Below are 21,516 nucleotides of genomic sequence, written 5' to 3'. Positions count from 1 at the left end.
CAAATAAATAAATAAAATATTTCAGAACAGTCCTCATGAAACTGCAACACCTGAGGTCAGCACTGTGGCACAGCGGGTAAAGCCAACACCTGCAGTGCCAGCATCTCATATGGGTGCTGGTTCGAGTCCTAGCCGCTCCACTTCCAATCCAGCTCTCTGCTATGGCCTGGGAAAGCAGTGGAAGATGGTCCAAGTCCTTGGGCCCCTGTACCTGCATGGGAAGCCCAGAAGAAGCTCCTGGCTCCTGGCTTCAGATGGGCCCAGCTTCCACCGTTAGAGCCATTTGGGGAGTAAACCAGTGGATGGAAGATCTCTCTCTCTCTCTCTCTGCCTCTGCCTCTCTGTAACCTTGCCTTTCAAACAAATAAATAAATCTTTAAAAAACAAATGAAACAAAAATAAGAAACTGCAACTCCTTTCTCTGTCTTCTAGGAGCTTAGGATCAGAATACCCTGACGAATCTCTTCCCAAAATGCCAGCCAATCTACAGCTCACCCAAGGATAACAAAACTCATGCCCTTCAAACTACAAAAACGCTCACATTTCTGCCTTTGTTAGGTGAAATCAACCCATTACTGGTTCCTTTAAGTTTTCTTTGATAATATCATATCTAATGTGAACTTTCACAAAATTCCACTATGCCTAATTCACAATGAAAACAGCAATCAATTCCAAAAGGTATAATTAATGTAGAAAAGATACTCTTAAGAAAATGCAACTAAAAAGATATGAATGTAAAAAAAAATTCAAAAACATATGTATGAACAGGACCAAAGGGATTTGGGGTGGAAGGGCAATGAAAACATATGAGAACAAATAACTCAGACAAAAAAAGGGAAAAAGTGACATATCAAAATGAATGAATTTTTTTTTTTTTTTTTGACAGGCAGAGTGGATAGTGAGAGAGAGAGAGACAGAGAGAAAGGTCTTCCTTTTTGCCATTGGTTTACCCTCCAATGGCTGCTGCGGCTGGCGCATCTCACTGATCCGAAGCCAGGAGCCAGGTGCTTCTCCCGGTCTCCCATGCGGGTGCAGGGCCCAAGCACTTGGGCCATCCTCCACTGCCTTCCTGGGCCATAGCAGAGAGCTGGCCTGGAAGAGGGGCAACCGGGATAGAATCCAGCGCCCCAACCGAGACTAGAACCCGGTGTGCCGGCGCTGCAAGGCGGAGGATTAGCCTGTTAAGCCACGGCGCCGGCCCAAAATGAATGAATTTTTATAAAGAGCAAATAAGTTATTTAAAACACAAGAGTAGGGTGGGCCTTGACTGCAGTTACATTGTCACTTGCAACACTTGCATCCCATATCAGTGTTTGGGGTGAGTCCTGGCTATTCCACTTCCAATCCAGCTTCCTCCTAATGCACGCCCTAGGCGCCAGAAGGTAATAGCTCAAATACCTGGGTCCATGCGACGCACATGGGAGTCCCAAACTGAGTTCCAGTCTCCTGGCTTTGGCCTGACCCAGCCTGGCTGTTGAGGGCATTTAGGGAGTGAATCAGTGTCTGGGAGATCTTTACCTTTCATATAAATTTCATATAAATTAATATATATATATATATATACATAAAAGAACAAAAAACCAAGAGTACTTCACAAAAGCTCATGGAAATGAAACCAAATAAAAAATCTGAAATCTATGTACAGTTTTTCCACAATATGTATCTTCTATGAACACTGTGAAGTACCATGTACACTATAGTTCAAGTATATTAAAAATTATGAGTACGTGCATCTTTATTGCTTCATTTTAAATTATGTAGGCAGACAGTGTTGAAGTTTTTTGGTTAGAGGTTGACAAAAGATAGGTGATGCCACATTTTAAGATAAATCTAGGGGCTGGTGCTGTGGCGTAGCGAGTAAAGCCGCCACCTGCAGTGCCTGCATCCCATATGGGCGCTGGTTCAAGTCCCAGCTGTTCCACTGCCAATCCAGCTCTCTGCTGTGGCCTGGGAAAGCAGTAGTAGGGGCCTTGGACCCCTGCACCCGTGTGGGAGACCCAGAGGAAGTTCCTGGCTCCTGGCTTCAGATCAGCACAGCTCCAGCCATTGCGGCCAACTGGGAAGTGAACCAGTGGATGGAAGATATTCTCTCTCATTCTCTCTCTCTCTGCCTCTCCTTCTGTTTAACTCTTTCAAATAAATAAATAAATCTTTTTTTAAAAAAAACTAAATCTAATAGTATCTAGGGGTGTATTTTTGATCCACAATGGAAACTTTCTTTTTACAGAATATATGGGAATGAAAATCCAAGTGGAGAGTAGAGATTTACTTCCTGAGTATGAGGACCAGAGAAAGACTAGAGATCAACTGCTGAAGCCTACAAGCTGAGCACCACTCAACCCTTCTGTGGATGACTACAGAACATTAAGTGGTTGGTCGTTATCTGTGCGATAGTGGATTTTGTGGATCTGTGCGTGAGTTGTAAGAGGGAATTTTCAAGGGTGAGTCTGGGCAAGAGAGGGTGCTTTATAGCACCCAAATAGAGCTGCCAACCTGGTTATCCAGGCAGCAGTGCCTGCAACGACTGTGTTGGGGTGTTTGGTGACTGTGTATTAGGAGACTTGTTCCCAGGATTTGGAGTGCCTATTTATTTCTTGATTAGAACAAGGAAGGTTTGATTATAAAGACTTAGAACTAATTCTTCTCTAAGGAGTAATTTTAAGGCCATCTTCTCTTGCATGAAGCAACGAAGAGATAATGTAAGAGTAAGAACCAAATATGTAGGCAGACATTAACACGATATCTGCCGTACCTTTTGCTCTAATCAGGCCATCTACGAGGGATTAGGGAAATTGGAGTTCTAATCAGAAAGCACCAGCTGTTGCAAAACACAGGCACTTCAATGTCTAAATGTTTCCAATATAACTAGTGTAAAAGAAATCACCTTATATTAATGTATGCTTCTAAAGTTCACAGAGAGCTCTCGTGGTTTTAATCTCATTTGAGAAATCTTATGAGATATAAAGGGAATGTATCAGCTCCATGTTTTAAAGATGAAAAAGATATTTGTTATTCAATTTCATACAGCTAGTTATTGGCACACAGGAAAGCACAAATATGTCATTTATGTGCTTCTATAAATTTCAACAATCTTTATATTGCTCATAATCTTTTTGTTTATAATTTTTTTAAGATTTATTTTATTTATTTGAAAGAGTTACAGAGAGAGGTAGAGACAGAGAGAAAAAGGTCTTCCATCTGCTGGTTCACTCCCCAGATGGCCCCAATGGCTGGAGCTGCGCCGATCCAAAGCCAGGAGCGCCTCCTACGGGTCTCTCACGTGGGTGCAGAGGCCCAAGGACTTGGGCCATCTTCTTCTGCTTTCCCAGGCCATAGCACAGAGCTGGATCGGAAGAGGAGCAGCAGGCACTAGAACCGGCGTCCATATGGGATGCCAGCGCCTCAGGCTAGGGCTTTAACCTGTTGCGCTATAACACCGGGCCCCTCATAATCTTTTTAATATTTATTTAATTTATTTATTTGAAAGGCAAAGTTACACAGAAAGGGAGCAAGAGAGAGAGACAGGGAGCAAGCCTCCATCTACCAGTTCACTCTGCAAATGGCTACAACAGCCAGGGCTGGGCCAGACTGAAGCCAGCAGCCAAGAGCTTCTTCTGGGTCTCCCACAGGAGTATAAGGGCCCAAGCATTTGGGCCCATTCTCCACTGCTTTCCCAGGCCTTAGCAGGGAGCTGGATTGGAAGTGAGAAGCTGGGACTCAAATTAGCACCAATATGGGATGCTGGACCCTGCAGGCAGCAGCTTTACCCATTACGCCACAATACCAGTCTCATATTGTTCATAATCTTAAGGGAGATGAAAAAAGTATAAAAATTGCTTCTTTATGTTGTATAATTCTTCAGGCAATCAACTTAGTGGATATAGCCAACAACTTAAACACGAAAGAACAGAACAGAATGGAAACTCTAAGAGTGTGCTACCCCAACAGTTAAGATGGTACCTCTGGCCGGCACTGTGGCTTAACAGGCTAATCCTCCGGCTTGCGGCGCCGGCACACCGGGTTCTAGTCCCGGTCGGGGCGCCGGATTCTGTCCCGGTTGCCCCTCTTCCAGGCCAGCTCTCTGCTATGGCCCGGGAGTGCAGTGGAGGATGGCCCAAGTGCTTGGGCCCTGCACCCGCATGGGAGACCGGGAGAAGCACCTGGCTCCTGGCTTCGGATCAGCGTGATGCACCAGCGGCCATTGGAGAGTGAACCAACAGCAAAGGAAGACCTTTCTCTCTGTCTCTCTCTCTATCCACTCTGCCTGTAAAAAAAAAAAAAAAAGATGGTACCTCCAAAGGTGGTGGGTAAATGAAATTAAAGGTATAAGTTTATATTGGTGCAAAAATTTCTTGAAACTTGTGCAGTTTTTCAATAACATGCATTTTCCACCAAAATAAACTCATACTTGGGACCGGTGCTGTGGCATAGTGGGTAAAGCCACTGCCTACAGTGCCCACATCCCATATGGGTGCCAGTTGGAGTCCCGGCTGCTCCACTTCGATCCAGCTCTCTGCTATGGCCTGGGAAAGCAGTGGAAGATGGCCCAGGTCCTTGGGCCCTGCACACACATGGGAGACTTGGAAGAAGCTCCTGGCTCCTGGCTACTGGCTTCAGATCGGGGCAGCCCCTGCCATTGCGGCTAGTTGGGGAGTGAACCAGCAGATGGAAGACGACCTCTGTCTCTCTGCCTCGCCTTCTCTCTCTGTGTAACTCTGACTTTCAAACAAATAAATAAATCTTTAAAAAAATAAACTCATACTTTTAATTCCATTTTTCTATGAACATTTGAAGTATAAGTGTTGCTTCATTCAACTTATTTCTAACTCTTGGTCACAGTCCAAAAAATATCTGAAAAGCACTCACCTAGTCCTAGATTCTCAAATAAGGTACATTAAAATGATCTGGATCTCAGGACCCAAAGATTCTAATTCAGTAAACTTGGAATGAGAATCAAGAACCTGTATTTTAGGGACCAGCATTGTGGATTAGTGGGTTAAGCTTCCACCTGCAACAACAGCAACCCATATGGGCACCAGTTCATGTCCCAGCTGCTCCACTTCTGATCCAACTCTGCTAAATAGCCTGGGAAAGCAGTGTAAGACGGCCCAAGTGCTTAGGTTCCTGCCTCCCACGTGGGAGACCCGAGAGAAGCTCCTGGCTCCTGGTCCAGCCCTGGCCATTGCAGCTATTTGGGGACTGGACCAAAGGATGGAAAAGCACTCTCTCTCTCTCTCTCTGTAAATCTGCCTTTCAAATAAATTTTTAAAAAGCCTATTTTAAAAGGGCTTTTTTTAAAAAAAGATTTTATTTATTTATTTGAGAGGTAGAGTTGCAGACAGTGAGAGGAGAGACAGAGAGAAAGGTCTCCTTCCGTTGGTTCACTCCCCAGATGGCTGCAATGGTTGGAGCTGTGCCAATCTGAAGCCAGGAGTCAGGTGCTTCTTCCCGGTCTCCCATGCAGGTGCAGGGGCCCAAGCACTTCGGCCATCTTTTACTGCTTTCCCAGCCATAGCAGAGAGCTGAATTGGAAGAGGGGCAGCCAGGACTAGAATGGGCACCCATATGGGATGCCTGCACCGCAGGCAGAGGATTGACCTACTGCACCACGGTGCCGGCCCCAAAAGTCTGTCTTTTTTAAAGTACACTACCAGTGTTTCTGATGGGCAGCCTTGAGGCCATACTTTACTTGAGGCCATACTTTGTGGAACTATGCCTCATTTAATGCAGAAATAAGCTATTTTTCGGCCGGCGCCGCGGCTCACTAGGCTAATCCTCCGCCTTGCGGCGCCGGCACACCGGTTCTAGTCCCGGTCAGGGCACCGATCCTGTCCCGGTTGCCCCTCTGCCAGGCCAGCTCTCTGCTGTGGCCAGGGAGTGCAGTGGAGGATGGCCCAAGTCCTTGGGCCCTGCACCCCATGGGAGACCAGGATAAGCACCTGGCTCCTGCCATCGGATCAGCGCGGTGCGCCGGCCGCAGCGCGCTACCGCGGCGGCCATTGGAGGGTGAACCAACGGCAAAAAGGAAGACCTTTCTCTCTGTCTCTCTCTCTCACTGTCCACTCTGCCTGTCAAAAATTAAAAAAAAAAAAAAAGCTATTTTTCTGTATAAGGATTTCTTTTTTCAGAAGGTTCCAAAGACAGCTGCTGACATCTTTTTGCTATAGAAAGCCACCAGAAGTGCAGGGCTGGGTGGAATGTACCCACAGAATGCAGCTATATCCTTGTGCCAGTCTGCAAAGTATTCCTGTACTACTTCCATTCCTAGGCCCTGGGTTACTCGGCTAGGGTCACATCCAGGAAGGATGAGAACGATGGCCAAAAACACAGTGAAGGGGCTGGCGCCGTGGCTCACTAGGTGAATCCTCCGCCTGCGGGGCCGCCATCCCATATGGGCGCCGGGTTCTAGTCTCGGCTGCTCCTCTTCCAGTCCAGCTCTCTGCTGTGGCCCGGGAGTGCAGTGGAGGATGGCCCAAGTGCTTGGGCCCCTGCACCCGTGTGGGAGACCAGGAAGAAGCACCTGGCTCCTGGCTTTGGATCGGCACAGCACCAGCTGTAGCGGTCATTTGGGGGAGGCGGTGAACAGTGAACCAACAGAAGGAAGACCTTTCTCTGTCTCTCTCTCTCTCTCTCACTAACTCTACCTGTCAAATTAAAAAAAAAAAAATACAGTGAAGAGTCATCAGAAGTGAGCTGGTGCAATCATATGACTTCAAGTTCTCTTTGATCTTGATTATTAAAACAACTACTAATAGTTTTATATATATTTTTAAGATTTACTTTATTCATTTGAAAGAGTTACAGAGAGAGAGAGACTCTCCTATCTGCTGGTTAACTCCCCAAATGACCGCAACAGTCAGAGCTGAGCTGATCCAAAGCCAGGAGCCAGAAGCTTCCTCCATGTCTCTCACATGTGTGCAGGGGCCCAAGGACTTGGGCCATCCTCCACTGCTTTCCTAGGCCATAGCAGAGAGCTGGACAGGAAGTGGAGCAGCCAGGACTCAAACCAGTGCCCATATGGGATGCTGGCACTGCATGCCAAGGCTTTAACCTGCTGCACCACAGCATCAGCCCCAACAGCTTTATATTCAATACACTACTAAACTACTAGGTTTCAGGCATTGTACTAGGCACGAAAGGGAATACAAAGATGATTGTCCCAGGAGTCTTTCTTCACAGCCAGCTGCCACCATCATTCCTACCTCCAACATAAATAAGGCAATAAAAAGGCTCATCAAAGGTTTTGCATTTTTGCTTATGACAGAGGTGCCTCTTCATGTCTTTGCAGGACTATAGCCTCAATGAGTCTCCTTATCAAGGCATTGGAAAATAAGTTGTCATACCTGGCATCTCAGAAACCAAGATCTCCAAGAAGTACAAGCAAATACATACTTAATGAACTGTTCAGGTGTGTGCCAGGTATGAGTATTAGCAGTGGGCACACTTAGAAAGACAGATATTCCTTCTGGCGAGGAATGAAGTAGGCTTGGGATTAGAGGCTCAAAGCCCTCCCTTATTCATAAATTGCTTCAGGGCAGCCTAATTTCATCACCTGAAAGAATGTTTGCCAAAGGGTCAACAAAGTTATTGCTGGAGAGTAGACTGTGGCTGAATTTTAGTTTTTGCCTTTGTGAATTTTTCTAACTTTTCCTGCAGTAATTATGGGTTATTTTTACAATTGGGAACATACATCTTGTCTGTTTTTTAGCGAGAATAAAAAGCTTCTGAGCGGCCCGCACTGTCCCGTAGTGGGTAAAGCCGCCGCCTGCAGTGCCTGTTCAAGTCCCAGCTGCTCCACTTCCGATCCAGCTCTCTGCTACGGCTTGGGAAAGCCCAAGTCCTTGGGTCCCTACACCCATGTGGGAGACAAGGAAAAAACTCCTGGCTCCTGGCTTTGGACTGGTGAAGCTCCGGCCATTGTGGCCAACTGGGGAGTGAATCAGGAGATGTAAGACCTCTCTCTCTCTCTCTCTCTCTCTCTCTCTCTGCCTCTCCTTCTGTCTGTGTAACTCTGGCTTTCAGATGAATAAATAAATCTTTAAAAAAAAAAAAAAGCTTCTGAGATCAAAAAGTAGACTGACTTCATTATATGTCAAACCAGATGAAGGCCTTAGGAGGTCTTTGCGCATTTTTTTTTTTTTTTTCAGTTTGAAGAAATTCAAAGGTCCAAGTATTAAAGACCTCATTTCCAGGAGCCTTGTAACTCTTGATGCAGGACAAAATTTGGGCCTTCCTTGCCTCCAGTAGACAGGCTCCATGCAAAGAGCCTACAAGAATGACTTTGTTCAAAACTACTCCCTTGGAGACTCAAAAAAATCTGTGTGGGATGCAACCTTTTCATCTCTATCTCCTTTCCTATGTGGCTCTCTCATGGCTGCACAATTACCAGTCATACTCAACCATTAATGCCCCTTCCTACTAATGTTCTGGAAGAAGTGAATCTTCTTTTAAAAATTCAAGGCCAGCGCCGTGGCTCAATAGGCTAATCCTCCGCTTGCGGCGCCGGCACCCCGGGTCCTAGTCCCGGTCGAGGCGCTGGATTCTGTCCAGGTTGCCCCTCTTCCAGGCCAGCTCTCTGCTGTGGCCAGGGAATGCAGTGGAGGATGGCCCAAGTGCTTGGGCCCTGCACCCACATGGGAGACCAGGAGAAGCACCTGGCTCCTGCCTTCGGATCAGCGCAGTGTGCTAGCCACAGCGCGCCAGCCGCGGCGGCCATTGGAGGGTAAACCAATGGCAAAGGAAGACCTTTCTCTGTCTCTCTCTCTCACTGTCCACTCTGCCTGTCAAAAAAAAAAAATTCAAATTTATTGAAGTGTAACTTAAATGAAATGCACACAGTAAGTTTTAACAAATATATGCACTTGTGTAACCACCACCACAATCACAATATAGAACATTTCCAGCACTCTACAAGGACTCTTTGTGCCCCTTCCTACTCAATCCTCCCTGCACCCAAGCCCTTGGGCCAGGCAGCCACCCTTAAAATAAGAATCCTTCCATGTGGAGTAACTTGTCCTTCCCAGAATTTCCAACAAATGGGATTATATAAAAGCTATCTTTTGGGCCTGGTTTCTTCCATTTGAGGTTTATCCACATTATTTTAATTCTGAGTACTATTTTGTTTGTACCAACAATAATAATTCTTTGCAGACTATGTGAATGAATCATTTTGTACCAGCATAAAATAAGGTAAGATGACTGCTGCTGCAAAGATACTGTATCCAAACTCAAGGCAGAAAAAGCTAAAAAAGGCTGCTTCCTACATCTCTCTTTTACCACTAAAAAACAAACAAAAGTCTTCCCAGAAGCACTCAGCCAACTTCCCCATACATTTCATCAGCCAGGACTTGGTCACATGACCAGTTACAAGGAAGCTAATGGGTGTCTTGCAAGAAGAAATAAGATTGTCATGACTGATACATGTCAATTATGATTCACTGCTCAAAACTGGCAATGTCATCCCAAACAAAACTGAGATTCTGATAATAAGAAAGATGGAAGAAATGCAGACTGGGTAAGCCACATCATCTACTATTGTGTCTACCATGGCTTCTCATCATGATGAGATAGGGACCCTCAGGATGACTCTGGCACAAACAGGACACTGTGAGCAATGAAAGGTAGAATGGGAAAAAGCATTCTGCTATACAGGTACAACCTTCCCTTACCCACACTACATAAGATCTCTGGGAACTTCCAAAAGTATCACAAACTGGCTCATAAAGTCATAATATGTACTTTCTTCTGCTAATTGTAAAACAAGATACATATACACAGATAACATTTGCCAGAGTCCTTGTAAAACAGCACTCTCAAGCTCTAAAGCTTGAGTAAAGCACAGTTTCTAAGGAAAGCCAGAATCAGATCATCTTCCATCAGCTCACCTTACATATGTGCTTCTGGAGATAGTGTGATATGATCGTGAATGTATTCTGGGTCCTAGACAACCAATGCGTACCACCTTTCCTTCCCCCTCCCAAAATGGGGAGAAGTCAGAACCAATCCACAGACAGAAGGCATCAGGTCAATGATCAATCAAAATATCAGCTTTAGAACTAATAAAGGCTGGCTCAAAGAACATGCCTCAGATGTGTTACCTCAGTGAGTGTCCTGATAAATACTTTACCCTAGAATTCAGCATTTCTAACCAGCACAGGCATAACAGGGCAACTACAGGCCTTCCCCAATGGAAGAGGCAGACCACAGTAAATTTCTTGCAATTATGAACACACCAGACATGCTTCCTCAGCAAAGCTGAGGATCAGAAAGGGAGATGTACCACATAAGGGCTAGGATCAGGAACAGGAACATGATTAATGTGGCCAATAAGAAACAGGGTAGAACTCTTCTAGGAGACTTCAGGAGAAGTTTTCTAACAACGTGAAGCAAGTGTTGACAACTCTGGATGTGATGCCTGGAACTGCAACAGCCATCCTGCTACCATGTGAGGTTGCTGTCATAATTACATATTTTACCCAACAACTGTAATACAAAATGTGACAGAAAAAGTTGGGAAGAACCAGAGTCCTTGATGATATTACTCTGCTAGTGAACTGAGGCAAACAATTCTGAAGCCTGCCCTATCACAGGAGCCCCTGTTATGTAAATTTAATTTAAATTAATTTTATGGCTAGTCTTTAGTGTGGATTTCTGTTACAGCAAAAAGCACTGTAACTGATATGGGCATCTTTGTATCTTTTTCTGTATTCTTTTTCAGTATAGCCAAATACATATACATTTCATTGTGTCCTCCACAAAATGCTGCCTTGTTGGATTTCTGAACAATTTCAGTTAAAAGATGTTTTAAACACACATGAATAAACACATGCTACTATTTACTTTTCTGAAGGTTAAGATGTTTATACGTCCCATATCTTTTGGGGGATGTTACAGTGATGGTTCCCACTCCCACATCAGCTAGTGCTATTAGGCTTACAAATGCTACTGAACCACAATTTTTGAAACAAAAGACAAAATTTCAGTTAATCATAACTATCCATCTGGGTGCTGTAATTTATGAAGGACCTGCATATCTTATAAACTTAGCCAGATGTGTAAACATAGTAAGTGTCCTTGTAACTCAAAGATTGCCAAGGAGACTTTTTCTAGAGAGAAACTCAACCTCACTACCATAGAAAATGAAGAAGGTAACACCATCTTCCTGAATTTTACTACAGATATATGTCTTTAGGAATCATGTCTAAATCTGCATTTAGAGTATAGATAAGTAGAGCCACAAAAGGAATGAGAATAAAGGAATTATCTGGTATCACAAATGATTATTGGCCCATTCAACAAGCTAAATGCTCTCAAGCTTGGTTATAAAAATTAACTTTCTTCTTAAAGTCATAAAGATACTTTTCAGTTTGGGGCTGATTCTCAAGGGTCGAAGACTAAATTTTCTCAAGCCTGAGACTTAGTTGTTCACATTCAATATATATAGCAGGCTTCAAGTAGGGCCTAGGCTGTACTACAGTCTTCCATGACTATGTTTGTATATGTGTGTGTATGTACATGTATATATATATATACATATATACACACACACATATATATATTTTTTTTTTGTTTTTGTTTTTGTTTTTGTTTTTTGACAGGCAGAGTGGACAGTGAGAGAGAGACAGAGAGAAAGGTCTTCCTTTTGCCGTTGGTTCACCCTCCAATGGCCGCCGTGGCTGGCGCGCGCGACCTGCGCATTGCGCTGATCCGATGGCAGGAGCCAGGTGCCTATCCTGGTCTCCCATGGGGTGCAGGGCCCAAGGACTTGGGCCATCCTCCACTGCACTCCCTGGCCACAGCAGAGAGCTGGCCTGGAAGAGGGGCAACCGGGACAGAATCCAGCGCCTCGACCGGGACTAGAACTCGGTGTGCCGGCACCGCAAGGCGGAGGATTAGCCTAGTGAGCCGCGGCGCCAGCCTATATATGCTTTTTTTTAAAGATTTTTATTTATTTACTTGAAAGTCAGAATTACACAGAGACAAGGAGAGGCAGAGAGAGAGAGAGAGAGAGGTCTTCCATCCACAGGTTCACTCCCCAAATGACCACAATGGCCAGAGCTGTGCCAATCCGAAGCCAGGAGCCAGGAGCTTCCTCCAAGTCTCCGAGGCAGATGCAGGGGCCCAAGGACTTGGGCCATCTTCTACTGCTTTCCCAGGCCATAGCAGAGAGCTGGATCAGAAGTGGAGCAGGCAAGTCTTTAACTGGCACCCGCACAGGATGCTGGCACTGCAGGTGGCGGCTTTACCCACTACACCACAGCGCCGGCCCCGTATATATGCTTTTTAAACCTAGTAATTCTTGGGACTGGTGCAGTGGCACAGTAGGATGAGCAACTGCCTGCGGTGCTGGCATCCCATGTGGGCAACTTTTCAAGTCCTGGCTGCTCCACATCCACTTCTGATTCAGCTCTCTGCTATGGCCTAGGAAAGCAGTAAAAGATGGCTTTAAAAAACCTAGTAGGCCGGTGCCGTGGCTTAACAGGCTAATCCTCCGCCTTGCAGCGCCGGCACACCGGGTTCTAGTCCCGGTTGGGGCGCCGGATTCTATCCCAGTTGCCCCTCTTCCAGGCCAGCTCTCTGCTATGGCCCGGGAAGGCAGTGGAGGATGGCCCAAGTGCTTGGGCCCTGCATCCGCATGGGAGACCAGGAGAAGCACCTGGCTCCTGGCTTTGGATCAGCGTGATGCGCCGGCCGCAGCGGCCATTGGAGGGTGAACCAACGGCAAAAAGGAAGACCTTTCTGTCTCTCTCTCTCTCTCACTATCCACTCTGCCTGTAAAAAAAAAAAAAAAAAAAAAAAAAAAAAAACCTAGTAATTCTTATCTCATTGCCAAAAGGAAGAGCCAAAATTTAGTTTCTGCTAAACTATCAGCAAAGACTAATTGCTTATCTAATCCTATATTCATATTTAAAAGCTAAATACAAAGTACAATAACTTTGTATTTAATATAGTAACTTTCTTCTGTTACATTTCCATCATCATTACCTTGGTCTGAGTCACCACCACCTCACACTTGGACAACTGGTCTTCATATGCCCTCCCTGTCCCAATCTAATCCTTTCTCCAACTATAGCCAAGGAGATCTCAAAACTCTCCTCCTAATTCTTTCTCCTCCAACCACCGAGACTTTCAACCAGCACCTATTATTGGAATGTTGTACAAGTCCTTTGGATACTTTAGCTCGTATGCCAGGAGTACACTTTCTTTCCCTCCCCATCTAGCCAACATTTACTCGTGTCTTTGTAGTTCAGCTTCAGCATGATGTTAAGACTTTCTAGTTTCCCTGTCAAATTCTCTGCTAGACTCTGATAGAACTTTGTGCTTCTCCCAGTAGCTTAAACTTGCATTTCTTATATTTGTGATTATCTGGTTATTGGTATCTATTACACCAAACCATAACCTTATGAGTAGGGGTGTTACCTGTTCTTCTTCGCCATTTACTTGTTCAGTGTTGGACATACAATGGGTGCTTAATATGCATTCACTCGATGAAAAACGGGACAACCTTTTTATCTTCTATACAACAGCCCTGCACCCCCAAAATATGAATCTCACCAGGTTTTTTTCCCTTTTTGCTGCCAGTGATCAAAGGAATTCCCTTATGGAATCACTGACTAGAAGATTCTTCTTTAAAAACATAAGAGGAAGACAGGGCTGGATTTTCTCAGCATCTACCCGTTTTGGAGGAGTTGTAAAGTATTATGATATAGAGATAGTGCCCAGAATAAAAACATTCTATTACGTGTGACTACAAGATAGAAACACCAGGACCACTTTCCCCTCTTATCACTAGAAACAACTTCAGCAAATGAGAAATTACTAAACCTCCTGTCTGGCTCCCTCTCTGAAGTTGATATCCTAGCCATCATTTGAACTCTAGTAGAAACTGGAATCCAATTCAAGTTAATCTCAAAGTAAAGATATCAGCTCTATCACTCTATTCTCTCCTAATCCTCTTTTCTGAATTTTATTTTTATGATACTGATCAAACCCTACAAGAGTGGGAAATGATGGGAAGAGGGGAAATAGGAGCTTATCCACAAATGTTAGGCTGGGGAAACTGGTTTAGCTTTGGTATCTTTAATAAAATTTCTGAAGACTGCTAAAATTGTCTTCATTTTCACTCCTGGGAAAAACTATTCATTTTCAATGCTCATGGTCCTTTTTTTTAAGCCTCTTAAGGCAGTTTTTAAGTATTTCTATAGAAGTTTCTATTAAGATAGTCTTGGAGGCAAGGTTTTTTAATATAGTGATAAACAAGCATTCAGCATTCTATGTGACTATTGAAAATGTTTGCTAAATTATAAGTGTACATTTGGGAGTACACTTCACTGGATAAAGAGTCAAGACATTCCATCAAATTCTCAATCTTCAGTATCTGGTATAGTGCCTGACAAATTCATTAATGAGAAAATGAGAAAAATGAGACATCTATAAATACTGAGAAGAAATGCCTAGAGAAATAAGCTGACACCAGAAACAATGGTGTTAGCAAAGCCCAAAGAAGGGAAGATTTTGAGTAAAGAAGGTCATTAATCTGTCCTGTGTTGAAGAGGTCAAGTCAAATATGGCCTAAGAAGTACCCAGTGGGTTTAGAAAAAAAAAAAAGTGGTAATTAATGACCTTTACATTGGTAATTTTAGTGGGGGCAAAACACCACAGTTGACTAAGAATAGGAAGTACAAAGTAAGAAAGAATGGGCAGAAAAAACTTAGATGAACCATGTCTGTGAAAGAGGCAAGAAACAGAATGGAGATCAAACTGGTATGGAAAGGTTTTATTTTTTCCTTCTAAAATAGAAAAGACTTGGAGAGGGGAGGCGGCGCTGTGGCGCAGTGGGTTAAGACCCTGGCCTGAAGCACTGGCATCCAATATGGGCACCGGTTCTAGTCCCGGCTGCTCCTATTCTGATCCAGCTCTCTGCTATGGCCTGGGATAGCAGTGGAAGATGGCCCAGGTCCTTGGGCCCCTGCACCTGTGTGGGAGACCTGGAAGAAGCTCCTGGCTTCAGATCGGCACAGCTCCGGCCATTGTGGCCATCTGGGGAGTGAACCAGCAGATGGAAGACCTTTTCTCTCTCTCTCTCTCTCTCTCTCTCTCTCTCTCTCTCTCTCTCTCTCTCTCTCTCTCTCTCTGGATCTACCTCTCTCTGTAACTCTGTCTTTCAAAGAAATCAAAATAAATCTTAAAAAAAAAAAAAAAGGACTTGGTAATACCTAAATGCAAATGTGAAGTAGCCACAGATAAGGAAGGAATGTCCTAAAAAAAAGGGATAGGAAGGGATCCAGAGCCACTGTGTTGCTTAAGAAAACAAGGAGGGACAGAGAATGGGTATCAATAAAGTAACTTGAAGGTTTGGTGGAAAGTCAAATAATCTGCTGAGAATTAGACCTTCAGGGAAGGTCTTAAGTGAATGGAAAAATTAAACAAACAAAAAAAGCTGTGGGGCCTGTACTGTGGCTTGGCAGGTAAAGCTCACACCTGCAGTGTGGGCATCCCTTAAGGGCGCTGGTTTGAGTCCTGGCTGCTCCTCTTCCAATCCAGCTCTCTGCTATGGCCTGGGAAAGTCCTTGGGTCCCTGCATCCATGTGGGAGACCTGGAAGAAGCTCCTGGCTCCAGGCTTCAGATTGGCCCATCTCTGGCTGTTGCAGCCATTTCGGGAGTGAACCAGCAGATGGAAGATTCTCTCTCTGCCTCTGCCTCAGTGTTATTCTGCCTTTCAAATAAATAAATAAATCTTTAAAAAAAAAAAAAAAGAGCTGTGGAGAATGGAAAACAGAATCGCTAGGCAAAGTCAGGAACAGCAGCTCTGGCCATTGTGGCCATCTGGAGAGTGAACCAGCGGATGGAAGACCTTTCTCTCTGTCTCTCCCTCTCACTGTCTGTAACTCTACCTCTCAAATAAATAAATATTTTTTAAAAAATATGGCATGCTACTAGTTTTCTCCAATGTGTGATTTTCTTCTAAAAAGTCTCAAGCAGGAAGGGTTTAAAAGAAAAATCCCTATTCACTCTCCTAAAATTTAATTTCAGGTTCAAATCTGTGGTAGAAATACCATTTTTCTGAGTATTTTGTGCAGAAATTATGAAAATTTGAGATTAAAGTAAGAAGCTATTGGTGTTATTTTGACTGTATAATAAATAAAATTTGCCTTTTTAAGTACATAAGAATGGCAATGAGAGTTTCTTTTTGTACAGGATAACCAAAACCACTGTCAAAACAAAGCTGTAAAAATAACTACCTAGAGGACCCAATAGATAGCCTATTAACTGGGGCAATCAGCTCTCAAAACCTTCTAAAGTTTGTCTTTTTAAGTATGTAAGAATGGCAATGGGGAAGGTTTTTGTACAGGAAAACCAAGAGCACTGCTGTTCCCTCTAGTTACAGACACCCAGTAGCAGCTAGTGGCATTACATACCTAATCATTGTTAGCTCCCTTTTTATCTGTTTTCTGGCTTGACTGGAGACCTAGTAAGAGGGATACTAACTGAGCCAAGGCCCTAAGTGAATTCACAGTTAGTTGGGTGTGGGAAAAAGATTACTGTAATTCATTTCTAAGGAGACAGAATGATGGAGAAAAAAGATGTCAAGATAATGAAAACTTAAACAATTTTTGAGGTAGTTCAAAGCAATCCTTGGGTATACTTGAATGAAACAAACTTAACAATAGGCATCATTTCCACTTTAGTTCTTCAAACTTGTAGACTAATAAGCCTTTGATCAATAAGCACAAACTTACACGAAAACTGCAATCAATGAATTACTTTATTTGGAGTCACAAACTAATTTCATGTGGATCCTTGGTCTTATCGCTTTTTGGGTCTGGGAAATTCAGGAAAGTATACATTTAGAGTCTGCGCAAGGATAGAAATACTAACAGAGGTGAACACTATTTCCTCATTAATGCAGAGACAACCTCCACATTGTGGTAACACATCCCATATGGGCGCCGGTTCGAGTCCTGGCTGCTTCTCTTCCGATCCAGCTCTCTGCTACGGCCTAGGAAAGCAGTAGAAGATGGCCCAAGTGTTTGGGCCCCTGCACCCCTGTGGGAAACTCGGAAGAAGCTCCTGGCCCCTGGCTTTGGATCAGCCAAACTCAGACTGTTGCGGCAATTTGGGGAGTGAACCAGTAGGTAGAAAACCTTTCTGTCTCTCCCTCTCTCTGTCTGTAACTAGGTCTACCACTCAAATAAATAAATAAATCTCAAAAAAAAAAAAAAAAAGAAAGAAACACTTTGTGCTTTCTGTAAAAAGGGGCCCTGAGAAAAACAACAAAGCAGAAACTCAGAGATGGTAATGGGTAATGTCCCTTCATAATAATGGACTATCATGATACAGAGTTTTATTTTAGTGGCAGAAATTTTAGAAGCATGGCTTTATTCCATAACTTAGTCTTTAAAAGTTGAACATGAAGGCCTATGTACTAGAGAAAATACTGTAAATAAAATTATGGCTATCATAATACGTAACAACCAAAAGGATTTTGAACATCTTTATCCACTATCAATGTAAGTTCCCTGTATCTCATGTTTAGAAAACCTCTTGTGTTGTTTGAGGGTAAGATGTTTTTGTTGCTGATTTCCCCAAATCCCTTCCTATTAAAACCTCATGTTGCTGGCTTTTCTGGCCACAGAAGCTACTCAGCTGATTATCAACAAAGAACAGCCTACCACTCTATAATAATGTCTGTGTCCCTTTCTGGTCCTAATTAAAAGTACAGATCTTTTCATGTGTACTATAAATATGATTGAGATAATTTCTCTAGTTACATTATCCTATACTTGCCTACCTCAAAAGCTTGAATAAAATTTTTCTGCCCATTCAACACAATTTCAAAATACCTTTTAATTATATTGTATAACTTAGAAACCTTCAATATTCTTTGTTCATTTGTAAATCTCCAAATATACTCACAAAAACTTAAGCTAGCAAATAACATTTTCCCAGCTTTGTTTAAAAATGAAGATCTCCATATAAGAAACCTTATTCCTGTATTTTGGCCAGCTTAAAATAAAATCAGTATGTTTCTTGTTTAAAAATCTGTATGCCAGCACTTCAATTTTTACTAAACTTTTCAAGGAACAAGAAGCACCCCATACTTGATCACAATCAACAATAATGAAAAGATATTTTCAAAGAAAGAAATGTTTTATAATAGTGCACTTCTGAAAGCAAAAAATGGCAGCAAAATAATTTTGCATTGTTGATCATATTTTATGTCAAATTCAAATACCAAGTTTTATTGTGATACGAAATGAAGACTTGCTTAATTCATTCAGCAAATATTTACTGGGTACACACAATATGAAAGGCATTGATCTAGATTTTAGGAATTTATAAGTAAAAAAGACAGATATGGTTTCCACTCTTCTACTATTATGAAGCTTATGTTTTATGTTGACTATTTTCATCAAAAATACATAACCTCAGTGGCCAGTACTGTAGCACAAAGGGTTAAGCCACCACCTCCAATGCTGGTATTCTATTTGGGCACTGGTTTGAGTCCTGGCTGCTCAACTTCCAACCAGCTCCCTACTGATGTGCCTGAGAAGGCCGTGGAAGATGGCCCAAGTGCTTGGGCCCCTGCATCCACTTAGAAGTTCCTGGGTCCTGGCACTGGTCTGACCCAGCCCTGGCCATTGTAGCCATCTGGGGAGTAAACCAGCAGATGGAAGATCTATCTCTCCCTCTCTTTCTCTCTCTGTAACTCTGCCTTTCAAATAAATAAAATAATCTTTAAAATAAAATTTAAAAATCTAGCAATAAGACATTATAAAGTTACTGTAATAGAATCAGACTTGAAAAGAAGCTCAATTCCAAGATGCACAGTATTTTAAATTTATTTTGACATCTTGAAAACAGTAATATCTAACAACATGGTCAGATCAGGCAGCAAGCGATGGGAGTTGTCATGACCAGCACAAGTACATTAAAATTTATAGAATGAGTACCAGTCTGGCATATGTAAGTGTTCCATAAATGCCAACTATTTTTTTTTAATATGACACTTCTTTTTTATTTTTTTATTTTTATTTATTTATTTTTTTTGACAGGCAGAGTGGATAGTGAGAGAGAGACACAGAGAGAAAGGTCTTCCTTTTTGCCGTTGGTTCACCCTCCAATGGCCGCTGCGGCTGGCTCATTGCGCTGATCCGAAGCCAGGAGCCAGGTGCTTCTCCTGGTCTCCCATGCGGGTGCAGGGCCCAAGGACTTGGGCCATCCTCCACTGCCTTCCCGGGCCATAGCAGAGAGCTGGCCTGGAAGAGGGGCAACTGGGTTAGAATCCGGTGCCCCAACCGGGACTAGAACCTGGTGTGCCGGCGCCGCAAGGCGGAGGATTAGCCTGTTAAGCCACGGCGCCGGCCGGCCAACTATTTTCTTTTAACTTTTTTTAATAAATATAAATTTCCAAAGTACAGTGTATGGATTACAATGGCTTTTTCCCCCCTTAACTTCCCTCCCATCTCCCACTCCCTCTCCCATTCCATTCCATAAATGCCAACTATTTAAGATGAAGTTTTACATATACTTGGAAATAATTTAAAGATTACCAATTATCTCACAACTACTGTTCACTATATGAAGCCCACATCCAATTATTTGATTAAAATATAAGGAAACTGAATAATTAAATGTTTGAACTGATATATATATAATGAAATCCAACTAACAATGCTTTGTGCAGGTACCATGCCAAGAACTCAGCAGACCTTCCTGCATGAAACCACACAAAAAGAAACCAGGCCATTTATGACAATCAAATTATTAAGTACTTTAATGTATGCAAATGTATTTGTATGCACAATCCCAAATAGCACATAAAGAACAATGTATTTTTTAGTGTATACACAGATCACTTATTTTTGCTTTCCTTAAAACACTATAACCATATATTAACACTAGAACAAACCCCACAAGTTTTGGTAGTTAAAGGGTACTACAGGGAGACACAATTTAGCCAGAAGCACAAGACAACCTGTTCATGACTAACTTTGCATATTTTAAGGATCTTTCTCATCCATTTCCAACTTGGCACTTTTTTGCACATGGTATGTAATTCTAAAAACAAATCCAAGACCTTTGCTATTGTTATTTTATTTCCCGTTCAAACAACAGGATGATAAGAGAAGGGGCAAAGATCTACATTTCTCTTTTGTTAAGCTGCTGTAGGTCAGTTTTTCTAATTTTGAGAGTTTTAGTGAAACTCTAAATTACAATATGCTAGAGTCAACTTGCTTTAAAGATTAGTTTCTATATTTTTGTTTCGATAAAACAATGCTTTTACGATGTATGTATTCTACATACCAGCTCATTACATACTTCAGGCATATAAAAACGGCTTCAACTGAGATTTTTGAATTCAACAAATGTACAGTTAAGCATTTGTAAAGTAACTTTAATTATTTAGGAAACGTTAAAGAATCAACTCACATTTGTTCCTGTTGCATTCCATAAACCTACAGGACACCCTGCAGAGAGGAAAAGCAACTCAAATTAACATATAATTACTGTCTTTTCAGAAGCTTCTGGCAATTAAAATTCCTATGTCTTCATATTAAAACTGGGCAGAAGCTAAATTCAACAATTGTCTGAATATTTTCAATACTAACCTATTTTCTCACATCAGTTTTAAAACAATGTTAAAAATCTCACAAGCACTGTTATCCAAATTTAAGCCAAAAAAGAAAATTCACATGACACAACATGTGAACTGTGCTATTAGCGTGTTTATGTTTGAGACTGAAAAAAAAAAAAACAAAAAAAACATTACACGCTGCGCTCTACCCATCCTCGAAACTTCCTAGGCTCAGCCCATCTGGGGCAGGGCAGACTGTACTGTGCGTGGTTGAGTCCGCACGGGAACGGCCTCGTGATGCACGGAGCGCCCGTCGTGGATATTATCTTCGCTGAGAAAGACCGAGGGCCCGGCCCTAAGACCCGTTCCTTCCAGGCTACCGCAGCGCAAGCGGACCAGCTCCAGGGCTGCGACAACGACGGAAACACACACTTAGCACACAAAGGGCGGGTGGGAAGCGAGGCTCCTCCCCGCCGACGGGAGCGACTACTCTAGGAAAACTTTGCAAGTTAACAGCGCAGAGGAGCGGCTTCTACCGCCGCCCAGCAAGCGCTTCCTTTGTCCCTTGACTAGCCTCCTGGAAGCATCAAGCTCTGAGCGCAGTCTGGAGAGCCCTTAACTCGGTCTCCATTATGAGCCATCACGGGTGGTAACCATAACACTTACATCCGGGTTTTTCCGGGAGCCGCGACCTCCCGGAAGTGACGCGACGCGGAAGGATCCGTGTTCTGCTGGGAAGATTGAGGTGAAGGGGTGCCGGAAGAGGGTGTACTAGCGCGCTGGCGGTGGGAGGAGAGATTGTGGAACTCGGAGCTATTTACCAACTGCAATAGATTTTTGGGTGTGGGCAATGTGCTAACCACCAGTGTTGCCCTGACACTTTATCCTTTCTCATAACCACCCCAAGGAGGGAAAAAAACAACAACACTATTTTCAT

At 43.1% G+C, this 21,516-nt stretch overlaps 1 long non-coding RNA gene across 2 annotated transcripts in view; it reads right to left on the bottom strand.

The window, feature by feature from the left end:
- Positions 1-21,303, bottom strand: part of LOC133775603 (uncharacterized) — a 44,914-nt gene extending 23,611 nt beyond the window's left edge. The window contains exons 1-2 of one of the 2 annotated variants that reach the window (XR_009868285.1): positions 21,246-21,303; positions 20,435-20,472 (exon numbers count right to left, since the gene is read on the bottom strand). This is a non-coding gene — a long non-coding RNA (uncharacterized LOC133775603). Of the gene's footprint in view, positions 1-20,434; positions 20,473-20,613; positions 21,210-21,245 lie in introns of those variants that run through there. The other variant, XR_009868286.1, reaches the window with a different exon arrangement.
- Between the last annotated feature and the right edge of the window lie 213 nt (positions 21,304-21,516).

The sequence above is a fragment of the Lepus europaeus genome, chromosome 17 (assembly GCF_033115175.1).
Source record: "Lepus europaeus isolate LE1 chromosome 17, mLepTim1.pri, whole genome shotgun sequence".
NCBI lineage: Eukaryota > Metazoa > Chordata > Mammalia > Lagomorpha > Leporidae > Lepus > Lepus europaeus.
The sequence above is the reverse complement of the archived record's forward strand: the minus strand, read 5'-3'. Positions and strand labels throughout refer to the sequence as shown.